General features: G+C 44.8%; 1 protein-coding gene and 1 long non-coding RNA gene across 2 annotated transcripts in view; one reads left to right on the forward strand and one right to left on the reverse strand.

Moving 5' to 3' along the window:
• The window catches only part of KCNJ6 (potassium inwardly rectifying channel subfamily J member 6), a 362,021-nt gene extending 352,821 nt beyond the window's left edge, over positions 1 to 9,200 (reverse strand). The window contains exon 1 of the mRNA XM_027961717.3: positions 8,570 to 9,200. The gene's annotated coding sequence lies outside the window, so the exon portion shown is untranslated. The remainder of the gene's footprint in view (positions 1 to 8,569) is intronic.
• LOC121817593 (uncharacterized) lies at positions 7,297 to 8,377 on the forward strand. The gene is made up of 2 exons (XR_006057582.2): positions 7,297 to 7,412; positions 8,142 to 8,377. It is a non-coding gene; the product is annotated as an uncharacterized LOC121817593 (long non-coding RNA).
• Positions 9,201 to 13,855: the final 4,655 nt, after the last annotated feature.

A 13,855-nucleotide genomic window follows, 5' to 3' on the forward strand; every position in this document is an offset into this window, starting at 1 on the left:
TTCAAGATGACTTCTGGATGTAGCCCCTTCCCTCTGTCTATAAACGCTCTTGCCCACTGATTGTCAGTGACAGGGGAGTCAGCCTTTGGACAGAAGTCTGCCTCCCCCGCCAGTTGCTGGCATCTAAAATAAGACCAACTTTCCTTTCCACTTTCCTGACTTCTTCATTGGCTTTTGAGTGGTGAGCAGCCAGACCCTACTTTTGGTAACAGTGGTAGCGAAATAATGCCTCTTCTCAAGGATACTCAAGTCATTAGATACAAGTTACACAGTGAGATGTTATTCACTTTGCAATGGTAAGATATTTACAGTGTTCAAGAGTTCTCTAATCCAGTATAACTGCCCCATAGAAGGATGAGCAGGATGTCTTCACATATTAATGGGGGATGTTCACTGTTTCAGGTTGGCAACCTTGGCCCTGCCTGACTGCACCAGGGCTTTGGCACCTTGGCTGGAGAAACAGAATGATATAAAAGAGCTGGAAGCATTATGGGATCATCACCACGTTGCTTTCTCACGCATCTCCTTCTGACATTTCTCTTTTCTAAACATATGAAAAAATGAAAGTGTTAGTGGCTCAGTTGTGTCCAACTCTTTGCAACCCCATAGACTATAGCCCACCATGCTCCCCATCCATGGAGTTCTCCAGGCAAGAATACTAGAGTGGGTAGCCATTCCCTTCTCCAGGGGATCTTCCTGACCCAGGGATAGAACCCAGGTCTCCTGCATTATAGGCAGATTCTTTATCATCTAAGTCATCTGAGAAGGGAAGCCCCTTCTAAATGCATATGTATCATTAAAACCAATCTCTCCCTTCTAGTGACAAGGTATAGTTCTTAGATTCCAAAGGTACATTCTATGCTTGAGGCAGGCAGGAGTTCTCCAAGACTGCTTACAAATTACATGGTCTATTTTCAGAAGAACACTGACTATTGCTGGATTAATTCAACCTAAACTTAGAGCATGTATCTAACCTGTAGATGTTTATGTGATTCAAAACACAATGCAAATCGCTAGTCGACAGCAAGTAGCAGATATTGGAAGACAGCATCTAATTCTTCAGCCTTCTGAGACACAACGTAGGTGTCCCTGTCAGGACTGGGAACTTCCTTCCAAGCATAGCTTGTGAAGATGGCTCTTCTTTGTGTCTGCTTTAATGGTTCGGCTACCAGAAAGCAAACAGTATGGATTTGCTTCTCTTTTGTAAACAACAAATACGCCTAATCCTGAAGTCATGCATGGTAAGTCACTTCAGTCATGTCTGACCCTTTTCAACTCTATGGACTGTAGGCCACCAGGCTCCTCTATCCATGGGATTCTCCAGGCAAGAATATTGGAGTGGGTTGCCATGCCCACCTCCAGGGTATCTTCTTGACCCAGGGATCGAACCCGGTGTCTCTTATGTTTTCCACCTTGGCAGGCAGGTTCTTTACCACTGGTGCCACCTGGGAAGCCCCTAAAGTCAAAAGATCCCAACTAAAATCATGTCGATGTATGGCAAAAACCACCACAATATAGTAAGTTCAGTTCAGTTCAGTTCAGTTGCTCAGTCATGTCCAACTCTTTGCAACCCCATTAATTGCAGCACACCAGGCCTCCCTGTCCATCACCAACTCCTGGAGTTCACCCAAACTCATGTCCATCGAGTTGGTGATGCCATCCAGCCATCTCATCCTCTGTCGTCCCCTTTTTCTCCTGCTCCCAATCCCTCGCATCATCAGAGCCTTTTCCAATGAGTCAACTCTTTGCATGAGGTGGTCGAAGTACTGGAGTTTCAGCTTTAGCAATATAGTAAAGTAACTATAAATTAATTAATAAAAAATTCACCACTGAAGAAAGATTCAGGGGCTCAACAAAACACTATTTTCAACCAGGGATCTTTTCACCACTGGGACAAATCATCTCCTCTCCTCCACTCTATTCCTGACCCATACTAACTGTATTTCTTTGATATCAGACATTTATATTACAGTAATCAAATCTGCATGCTTAATATTGGGCGTATATGTCAAAGACTCAAATGTGTCCACCCTACCAGTCTGCCTTCCTCTTGGGCATGGAGCTAAACTACCATTTCCAGCTACCCTTGCAGTTAGGTGTAGTGATAGAATATGGGCAAGACAGAAAGAATTACTTCCAGACTAGTACCACTGAAAATCTCCCACATAATCATCTGCTTCTCCCTTTCCCTATCTGCCAACTGCATATCAGACACTCAGGGGATCGTGGAAGCCAGGTGTTAAAGATTAATAAGTATCCACCACCCTGGGTGCTGGTATGTCTCTGCCATTAGATTCACACGGATGAAAAATAATCTTCTATTTTGCTAAGCAGCTGTGATTTAGGGACTTCCCCATTGCGGCAGCTATCTAATTAATAGAGTTCATATAGCCTCATTGAGGATGGAATTTAATGACACAGTGTTAGAAATAAATAACAGCATCTACTACTGATATAGTGACTACTTTGTTCTGGACACTGCACTAAGAACTTCACGATCACATTGATCCTCATAACATCTCTGAAGTAGGTATTATTATTACTTCCACTTTACACATAGGCAAACCAAGAGCTCGAAGTAGAGCAATGTCACTCAGTGCCACGGACTCTATCATGTCACCAGGTATCACTGTCTTCTCTGTAAGAAGATCACACATCTCCACCTGTTGCTATGTGACTTGTAGTACCTCCGCATGGGAGAAATATACATCTCCACATCACTGACCATCGGCATCGGCAGGGCACGTGGCTTGCTTTTGGTCAACAGAATGTGAGTGGATAACTTGTGTCATATCTGGGCAGGACTTTTAAGAGCCATTGCTGAGTCACAGCTGACCAGCAAAGGCATATAATTTGGGGGAGAAATAAACTTTGTTTTGTTAAGTCACTGGGAGCTTGGAATGGTTGCTACTGCACCAAACCTAGTAAAAGCTGACATAAATCTAGAACTTGACGCAAATGCAGTTGGTTAGATACCAGAGTCTGTGCTCTTCACCACCAGCCAACACCTCCCGGACACACTGTCACATGCGCACACATTCCTGTCGGATGATATGATGTAAATTTACAGCATCATTAAAAAAAAAAAGAGTTATGTTCTCATCCTGGGTAAGAATGCCTGTAAGTTTAAAGAGAAAAGGGCCGCAGCACGAGGACTGAAACTTAACTTGCAGACTCTCCCACAACGCACATAACACGTTCAGTTTCAGGCCCCCTCCCAATCTCGCTAAAAAAAAGAAAAAAAAATTGTTGGCAAGGATGTGGATCTTATTGATTCATTTGCTGATTCACTTTGTAAGGTTTTCACACTGATAACCACATCTCTGTGACTGGGAGTTTGGCAGTGAATAGTACCCAAAAATCTATCCACTGAAAGAGCTGCCAGTTCTGTATGGTCCCTGGTCCTGAGCACAGGCATCAAGAGGAACCAAGAAATGACAGTGAAGAGCTTACCGGGATTAATCTGACCTGGATTCATCTGTAAAAACATGAATTAAACATCCATTTCATTAAAAATTGGGGTTAACTTCATACATTGTAAGTAGGAAAGCTGCTTGATAGTCTTAATGCGTCTGGACAAAAGAGATTTGAATGGTTGTGTGAACATTGTGCAGTGAGAAAAGACAGCCTCTGGGGTTTTGTTTAAATAACTATTCCATTCAGTAATAAATAAATAATTGAGCATCTACAGTTGATTAGCAGGTATGGTTAGATCAAAGCCATAGTTTAGGGAATACTGAATATTCTTTTTAAGATAACATTGTCCTTCTTTGTTGGAAGGAGATAATGTTGTATTTTTAATTAGTGCCAATAAAATGCTATCAAGTGTGAGTGGAGAGTCAGAATACCATTCGGGCACTAACTACAGTTATCATGATCTCTTCTTTCTAGAGGGTTCTGATTATTTCTAGGACAAGTTATTTTAAATATATTTTAATATGTGTTTTATCCCAAATTACTTCATGCTATTTTTCTACCTCCTTAAATACCTTAAGTTCAATGAAGGGAAAATAATCTGAATTCAACAGAAGTGTCTCGATAATTTTTCAACTTTACCAATTCCCCTCTGATTGATACTACCAAATTTAATAATTTTATAAAAATCTGGGTGAACCAATTCTCTCTTGGTACTTAAATGACAATTATTGAAAATAAAAGAAACAATGAATGCCATCTTAATAAGCCAAATCCAAATTTGTTGAACTTAAACATCTCTGTTCCACCAACCTTAAAGTTCTGTTGCAATGAACTTAAAAAAAAAACCACCTTGCTTTGAAAAGTACCATCACTTTAAATCTGGTAATAAATAAATAAATAAGTAAATAAGTAAATAAATAAATAAATAACTGCCTTCTCTCTGAGCTCCCTTCCTTCCCCCTGTTCTGATTCTCTCTGGCTCATTTCCTTTATTAACCAATATATTATTTATGTATAATTTGGTTAAGGAATAGTTAGTGATAAAAAGAAAAGCTTTATCTTGCTTACCTGCTCATTTTGAAAAAGAGGGTTTATCTTGTTTTCAAGAAAATTCATCTTATCAACATTATTAAACCCTTGAAGAAAGTAACATTTTCTGCCTGTGAATGGGGTTAAGCTTCCATAAGGCTGTATTTACTTTCTTGAGAAAAAAATGAAGCATAATTTTGATGTGCACTGCTGTGTTAGGTTCAGGTACATAGGAAAGTGATTCAGTTCTGTATATGTTATATATATACATACATATGAATATATATGTATATTCTTTTTTTAGATTCTTTTCCATTATAGGTTATTACAAGATACTGATGTAGTTCCCTGTGCCATATAGTAAGTCTCTGTTGTTTATCTATTTTATACTAAAGTAAATATTTCTTAATTCCAAACTCCTAATTTATCCCTCTCTCCTCTCTTATCTTTACTTACTTTTAATTTCCAATGAATTTCTTATTGCTTATTAAACCGTTATTCTCATGTTTTATTTCCTCTTTTATCCTGTAAGCTAAGGGTAGTTTGTGAGAATAGGGAAAAATATGAGAGTGAATGGAAGCAATATTATGTACTCAAAGGAAAGAGCCAATGCCAGCACTGCATATTAAACAAACATCTAGGTCATACAAGTAAATATATTATACTGATGTTCAGGAAATACCAGGGTGAGGTATCAAAATTATATCAGAAAATTACAAAACAGCTCCAAGTGCACAGGAATAAACCTAAGCTGCTCTTCTTAACAAATCCTACTTGAAATGGGTAAGCCAATTATTTAGGATATGTCACTGACTGCCATCAGGACATAATGACATTTTGCTCAGCAATTAGCCATCCAAGAAGAAAGCAAACCACAGTCTGGTAAATAAGCGCAGAATAAATGAACATGGAATCTACCAGAACTAAGGATGATTGAACGATTTCACCTAGATCATTTATGTTTCTGCTTTTTAAAAGAAAAATTAATGAGAGAAATTCAACTTTACTGATAATTTATATTCTTACTGACTTTATCGTCATAAGTAACATCTATGTCCTTTCTGCTGGTGAGATCAGGTGAAGCAAAGGCAGAGTGATCTGCCTTGTTTCAGCTCCAGCAATACTCCGCACATCACTTCTTTCTACTTTAGGTAGCAGTGCTTCTATACATTCAGCTATAGACAAACTAGTCAATATCCATCAGGAATGAAACGTAAATATAGTGTAATCTCTCACCCTTTGCCCAGATTTAGAACAGACTGCTTCCATTTTCACCAGCAGTCATGAGAAAATAAAAAAGACTGGAAAGTATAACCACACTGCTTTATCCAAGTCATGAGTGCTCTGCACGCCTCATCTTTGGAAAGCAATGAAATGCCCAGCAAGGAAAACCAGAATACACCTTGCTTACCTTTGTAAACAACAGTCCAGAATTAGCTCAAGGCCACACATGCATAAGAGCACCCTCAAAAGAGAATGACATCCAAGCAAATTGCAGATTATTTACTAGCATTTCCATCCAGTTGCCAAACCTTGACTGGGCTCTGCAATTCAAACTGTGCCTGAATGCCACCCCCCTCAACCCCGCTTTAACAGCTTCCTATTAAAAATGGGACTGCCACTTTCCTCTACTAATTTTCCTTATAGGAATCAGTCTGGGGGAAGGTTGTGTGAGGAGCTGGTACCAAAATTGAGGAGAGGAGGGCAGAGACCAGTCTTGCCTAAGGTGAACACAGAACGGTGAGAGGAACTTACCCGTTTCCCCTGTATGAATGCTGAAATGGAAACAGAATGGCAATAATCGTCCCCTCTGGCACAGTTTCTTCCTCGTTTCTATTAAGAGAAGTGACTCCTCCTCTGTTTGCTATGCCTGCAACCTTAGAGATGTAGTTGCTCTGCTCACATGCTGACTTGAAGTTAGACACTGGGTCTCATCTCACAGGCGCACCTGGATTCCCTTTCCTGGAGCTCACCAGCTCTGCTGAGAAGTCTACCGGTCTGGACTAAGAGTACACAATTTCTCCACCCTCTTGGGTCTCAGGACTCCTAGATGGCAGTTGGTTGGCTGGTATCTCCCTGGCCCCAGTGCTCCCTTTCTGCCCTCTATGCCAGACAAAAAAGTTAGAGAGAGAGAGAGAGAGAGAGAGAGGGGGGGGGGTGAGGAATGAATGAATGCTTTTGAAGCAAAAGGGACTCAGTTGAAACTAGGCAACTCTCATCAGGGACTGATCCGTGGCGTGCGCGTGTGTGTGCGTGCGTGTGTATGTGTGTGTGTCTTTCCTCCCCCTAGGGTGGGATATCCCCCATTCTCAGCTCAGCTCCGATCCTCTGCTGTTTCAATGTTCTTTGAATAGCTATTCTGATGCACTGCCATGTGTGAAATGGATGATTTGCAAGCTTCTCTGTCCCACGCGATTCCGTGGATACTCATATATCCAGATTCTGCACGGGCAAGGGAACCGGTCCTTAATGGAAAGGGATTGACTTCCCACGACCGAATGGAACGAAGAGTGTTCGCTGGGGAAACAGGTCGGGTGGTGGGAAGCCAGACGCCTGGGCTCTGGCCTTGGTGCTGAATGCGAAACCCGGGGCCCAACTGTCTCAGCGTCCCCGGATCAACTTTGGGAGATCTGATGGGGCCCGGCTAGTTCTAGACATCCCCTCGCAGGCTGCCAGCTGGGAGCTGGGCAAAGCCTATGCCCTGGGACCCTCCGCAGGACACTTGGCTCCCTTATTTCTTTGCTCGGATCTGGGAAAGTTTTGTCCAACGTTTATTTGTAACCGGAGCCGCTTTCTCCCACCCACCTGGGTCGCCATGGAGACTTGAGCTCTTCCTCTCTTTTTTTTTTTCTTCTCCAGGCAAAATGGGCGAAGCTTAGTTAGCACAGCCCTGACTGTAGCAAGCCCCTTCTTCTTTTTAAGCAGCTCCTGGGCATCCCTCTCCTCCATTTTCCAGCAGAAGAAAGGTAGGCAGGGAATGGTGCTGGTTAAAATGTGGCATTGTACGCGGTTCTGTGGGGGCTCCTTTTGATCAGCAGACTTTGGATAAAAGCAGTCAGTAGACATGCTAACCGAATGATAAATCTCCAACTCCTGAACACTGGAGTTTCACCCTTCACCCCCACCACCCTTCTTTGGGGAGTGGAGGCAGCATTCTTCAGAAAATTCTGGTATTTTGTTTCTCCACTAATCTCACCCCCTTACTGTGGCTGTGTTTGTCAAGCTGTGTTTCTTCCCTAAGAGCCTCTCCATATTGAACCTGGTACAAGAGATGTACCTGTGGATTGACTCAAAGGTTTTATTGGATTTGGGGAATACTAATGTTATTTCTGTTAAAAACTCATTCAAGCTTAATGTCTTGATGCAAATGAACACATACCCAGGAGGAAGCAAGCTAGTGGATTCACCCAATCCCCTAAATGCAGTAAACATCTCATTTTATCATTTAGAGGTTTTGTTGTTGGTGGTGGTTTTTTTCCTCTTATAATTACAAAACAATTCATCTTACTTCTGGGGAGAGGTTCCTATCTCTGTTGCTAGTCATTATATCACAGCTCTGGTTATACTGATCGAGAACAGTTGGAAGTTATTGTTTTCCCTTCTCTGTTTGTTTCTTCCCACCCCTCACCTTTTCTTTCCCTCCTTCTCTTGTTTCTCTCTCTCTGGCTCTCCGTCTCTCTCCTCCTCTCCTCTAGGCAAAGAACAAGGATACAGCTTTCCACAAAGACGATGGGCTTCTCCCAACTGTGAATGACTGCACGGCAAGCCACCCCTTCCAGTCCGTCCCTGCATTTCATCTTTGCCAACGGATGTTGAAATGATGTCTGTAATCACTGACGGGGTTTCTCCGAGCCCAGAGCATGCAGACCCCTCCTCTCCCCCCCTCCCCCTTGAGAGTTTTCAGTCGCTAATGAGAACCGTATGAAACAGATTTCCCTTCTGTTATGTAACCTGCCTCTCTCTCGCCGGTCCCTTGATTTGGGCATACCCCGTTTCTCATCAGAGTGGAGATGCAGGCAGCGGCGGAAGCTGGGGAGGGGGAAGTGGGGACCCGAGGGCACGAAACCTCTTGCCCAGGTCGATGCCAGCTTCTTGCCTTCCAGCAACTCAGCGCACCGCTTACCTTGCTGCGGACTGGGTGGCTTCATTCAATCATGATCTTCTCTCCTGGAGCGGAGCAAGCTTTGATAATTCACTTACACGATGGAGAGAGAGGGGAGGAAAAAAAAAAAAAAAAAGACAAGGAAAAAAAAAAAAACCCACAAAGCAAACCCGGGTTTTCAGATGGTCAAATTTCACATTGGCCCCGGGAGGCGGTTAGGAGACTCCATTCTCCTCGCGGTGAGGCCAGCTCCGGGTCTAGCTTCCAGGTTCCCGCGGGTCCCCACCCCTCCGCCCGCCCAGCCTCTCCGGCCAGGTGCGGCCGGCCGTCTTGGAACTGGCTCCCTCTGGCCGCGAGCGGAGAGCCGGGCTGGGCGCCGGGGGTGCCAACCGAGGGGCGGAGGGGTGTGCGATCGAGCAGGGGCGGGGGAGGGGGGGGCGGAGACCTGGTGGAGAGAGAGGGAAGGGGGGAAAAGGCGAGAGTGGCGGAAAGAAAAAAAAAAAAAATTCCCTGGCTAGGAGAAAAGTGCTGGACCACGCAGGGAGACGTCATGAAAGCCGCAGATTCGAAGAATGGTCCTCAGTTCCAGGCGGCTGGCTGAGCCCGGCTGGCAGCGCACGAAGCGATCAAAGCGAGCGCAGCGCCGCGCGCTGGAGGCAAAGCGGCCGCACAGCGCTTTCCCGGAGAGGAGGGGGGCGGGGCCCCGGGGTGCGGTGGGGGGCGGGGGACGGCGCCGGAGACACGGGAAAGCCCACTCGCCGCCCCTTTTCATCACCCGCGCAGCGCCAGATCGCCCGGATTAGGGGGGCAGACGGAAGCATCTCTCCAATGCCCCCCCCCCCCGTCCTCCCCAAATCCCAGCCAATGCGGAAACTGCCAAGGCAAACCCCACCCCTCCAACACGAAACTGGGAAAGTGGGGCGCTCGAGGTCCTTGGAGGGTTAAGGTTAGCCTCCGGTTCCCACCGTTCCTCCCGAGCTGTCTTAAGTTATCCTCGGAGATAAAGCCTGCAAAGCAGGGAAGCCGAAGCTTGGGGGTGGGGGGTGGGGTGGAGAGGGAGCAGGATTTGATTTCGGGTGAGGAGGGGGCGCCCCTTCCTTCATGCTTTCGTGACATCAGGGAAAAGAGTCTCTTGTCCCTGGTTCCCTCTGTGCTGGGATGGCGAGGTACCCCCAGGGAGCGGGGGTGGGAGGAGGGGACGGGGAAGCAAGAGGGCACACCTTCCGCGTGGCCGGGAGGGGGCGCACTGAGAGGCAGCGCCCCCAAAGCGTGCCCCGCCCAGACCAGCCGCTGCCCCACCCCTAGCCTCGCCCAGATGCTGGCTCTGCTCTGTGGCACCGGAGGAAGAGAAGGCTACTCTGGCATTCTCATATGTAATCCGGGTTGCCTTCAAAGCTGACTTTGTCAGGTCCTGCACCACCGCCTCCCCCCACCTTTAGAGTTTTAAACTTGCTTTGTATGGTTATTGAAGAAGGGAATGGCAACCCACTCCAGTGTTCTTGCCTGTAGAATCCCACGGACGGAGGAGCCTGGTAAGCTACAGTCCATGGGGTCGCAGAGTCGGATACGAGTGAGTGACCATCACTTCACGTGTATGGTTATTCCAGGGAACACCTCGGAGTGCTTCCCTCAGCAACCCTTCTTTTTTCTCAGATCTTTACAAACAGTACTTCCACATTCCCAAAGCCTTTCCATGCAACTTGGTTCAGTTCAGTTCAGTTCAATCGCTCAGTCGTGTCCGACTCTTTGCGACCCCATGAGTTGCAGCACTCCAGGCCTCCCTGTCCATCACCAACTCCCGGAGTTTACTCAAATTCATGTCCATTGAGTCAGTGATGCCATCCAGCCATCTCATCCTTGGTTGTCCCCTTCTCCTCCTGCCTTCAATCTTTCCCAGCATCGGGGTCTTCTCAAATGAGTCAGCTCTTCACATCAGGTGGCCAAAGCATTGGAGCTTCAGCTTCAGCATCAGTCCTTCCAATGAACATTCAGGACTGATTTCCTTCGGGATGTACTGGTTGGGTCTTAGTTATGCCATGCAGGCTCTTTAGTTTTGGGGCAGGTACTCAGTAGCTGTGGCCCTCAGATTCAGTAGTTGGGGAACACTGGGACCAGAGCAGCTGGTTTCAGTAGTTGCCTGGCAGGGGGCTTAGTTGCCATCCAGCATGTGGGATCTTAGTTCACATCCCAGAAATTGAACCTGCCCTGGATTGCAAGGTAGACTGTTAACCACCAGACCATGAGGGAAATCTCATCCTATCCACTTTTTTATGTTATCTTTTTTCCGGGGTAAGTGGGTTGACCAGTTGGGAAAGCAGTGAATACCATTGGCTGATTATTTTGTAACGTCTCTTTCAGAAGCTGGCTGTTCTTGTACCTTTTTTTTTTGTAAAGCAGCTTTCCTTCTGCAGAATCTCCATCTCCAAGAAGGTGACTGTATTCAAGAACAAGGGCTGGCCAAGACCTCTTATTTCCAAAATTACTTTATTCTCTTACCTGCATACTTTCTGATTACGCAGCAGTTCCCTTCCTGAAGAATGCCTTTTGTATGCAGAAGTGCTTGCCTGAAATTTGCATCATCAGTTATATGCAAAGCAACCACAGGCACAACCTGTGGGCTCATACTTGTTGATTTTCCCAAAAAGGTTTTGTAATCTCAGTTGCTCTTACTTCTGAGTCATACAACCCACGTACAAAAGATATCAGGATAAGTAATATGTGATTTTCTCGCTCCACAGTGCTTGCTGGGGCTAGTAATTTCATCAGAGAACCCAAGTTCATCAGGCAAGGTAAGCCTCTTCAACTTACAGTGTCTTCTACTCACTAATCTTAAGATGACTTGAATGCCATTTTGTTAATGGAGTGTGTCAGAGCCATGCTTTGCCTGATTGATACTTGGAGACCTAGTGTTACATCATATTTGAGTATTAGAGCCTTTTGTCAATGTTTTGGATTATTTTACCAGTAAGCTGGAGAAGGAAATGGCAATTCACTCCAGTATTCTTACCTGGACAATTCTATGGACTGGTGGGCCACAGTCCATGGGACTGCAAAGAGTCAGGCGCAACTGAGCGCACACACACACAAAGATAAACAAAGGACAACTGGAATCAGCAATCCCCAAGGGACCCTGGAGTAAAGATGTGAGTCAGGATTTTGGTGGAAACCTCCCTAGAATATTAAAAGAACAACTCACAGTGACTGTAGTTGCCTAAAGATCATTCTATTAATATTTAATCCAGGAAGCTGCTAAGGTTATTTCTACCAAGTTTAATTATGTAGGTTTCTACCAGTGGAATGATTTCACAAGGCATCAGACTGAGTAAGTCAAGAGATAAGAATCACTTATGTATCTCCTTTAAACACTTTGAAACCTGACTTGAAACATGAGCCAGGGTGATGGAGGCTGTGGCTCTTCCTGAATAGTGTCAAGTCAAATGAAGTGAAAGTCGCTCAGTCGTGTCTGACTCTTTGCAGCCCCATGGATTATACAGTTCATGGAATTCTCTAGGCCAGAATACTGGAGTGGGTACCCATTCCCTTCTCCAGGGTATCATCCCAACCCAGGGATCGAACCCAAGTCTCCCTCATTGCAGGCAGATTCTTTACCAGTTGAGCCTCAAGGGAAGCCCAAGAATATACTGGAGTGGGTGGCCTATCCCTTCGCTAGTGGGTCTTCCCGACCCAGGAACTGAGTTGGGGTTTCCTGCATTGTAGGCAGATTCTTTACCAACTGAGCTATGAGGGAAGCCCCCTCCTGAACGGTGTAGGAGTTTGTTTTGAGTGAGGTGGTTCACACACACATGCCCTGGGATTTGATTAACACCAGTGAGGAGAACGATTGGCTTAACTGAATTCATTTATTCCTGAGGGAGCTCTGACCAGCACGGGTATAACCAGAAGTCTTGGTGACGTCAGGAAATCAGGCATGCTGTGCTTGAGAGCTGCCCACTGGGGCTCTTCTGAGCTCCTTGGAGCGCTGTCTCTCAGGTTATACTGTGTTCTGTATGCCTGGAATCTCACGTATCAGTCTATTTTATGATTTCCCATTAAGTCAAGGGCTGGGGGACGGGGCTCTCAAGACTTTGGCGCTTTCCATCTCAGTCTTTGGGGAGATGAGTGTTCCAGAGCTGACAAAGACGGTGGCTTTTAGGATCCATTGATTCTTTCATGCAGATGAGACTGGATTCTCCCCCACATACCCAACTTGTAATGGAGGCTTATTAGCTGCCGGAATTGACAAACTGAATTATCTTGACTGGGTGTCCTTTGTTGCTGCTAATCTGATTTTTCTCCATCTTTGACTGTGGCAATTTACAACGCAGTCTTGCTCCCCCACCCACGTGCAGCTCTGGGTCGGCTTTGGGCATGCTGACACTAAGAAGCGAGGTGGATTGTATTTCTTTCTTTTTTTTTTTTTTGATTTTGATTATAAATATGAAGAGTGGATTGTATTTATTTTTTTCGATTTTGATTATAAATTTGGAGATATTCCTTTTTTTTTTTTGACCAAACTGACCTGTTTTTTATTTCGCTTGGATTTTTAAAAAATAATTTTATTTATTTATTTATTTTGGCTGTGCTGGGTCTTCATTGCCTTGCAGGCATTTCTCTACTTGCAGAGAGCAGGGGGCCGCTTCCCAGTTGTCCTGGTTCACCGGCTTCCCATCGTGGTGGCCTCCTAGGTGCAGAGCACAGCCTCATTAGTTGTGTGAGGTTAGTCACTCTGTGACATGTGGGAGTCTCCTGGACCAGATTTCAAGCCCATGTTTCCCGCTCTGGCAGGCAGATTCGTTACCACTGAGAGATCCTGTGATGCCCTGGAGATCCATTCTTAATAAATATCTCTAGGTGAAAAAAATTCAGTACTTTTGCTAAGAAAGGGCTTTCAGAAGAGTTTAAGTGCCATAGCAAGCAGGGTGTTTTAGTGCTATTCTTTAGCATTAACACTTTTATTCTCCAGCTATTCAGCTATTGCTTTCTGTTTTTTGGATATCCTTCATCTCCTACAGTTTCCTTACTTCGGAATTCCATTCACTGTTCCTAGTGATCTTAGATTATAAGTGCTTATAAACGTTTTGAAATTATACATTTTAATTCTTGTTCCCTGATTTGATGAATAAATAAAATCTGAAGACTAGCTTAATAAATTCTTTCTTGTAGAATGTTTTATTAGCTCATCATTTAGCAGGTATTACTCATTTTAATCATGGTGTCTCTCCCAAAGAATTCATTAAAATGCAATTTAGAATGATCATAACTTCAGATACAATATCAATATTTCAAAGACCACAGGAGGTGATAATT

This window comes from Ovis aries, chromosome 1 (assembly GCF_016772045.2).
Source record: "Ovis aries strain OAR_USU_Benz2616 breed Rambouillet chromosome 1, ARS-UI_Ramb_v3.0, whole genome shotgun sequence".
Classification (NCBI taxonomy): Eukaryota; Metazoa; Chordata; class Mammalia; order Artiodactyla; family Bovidae; genus Ovis; species Ovis aries.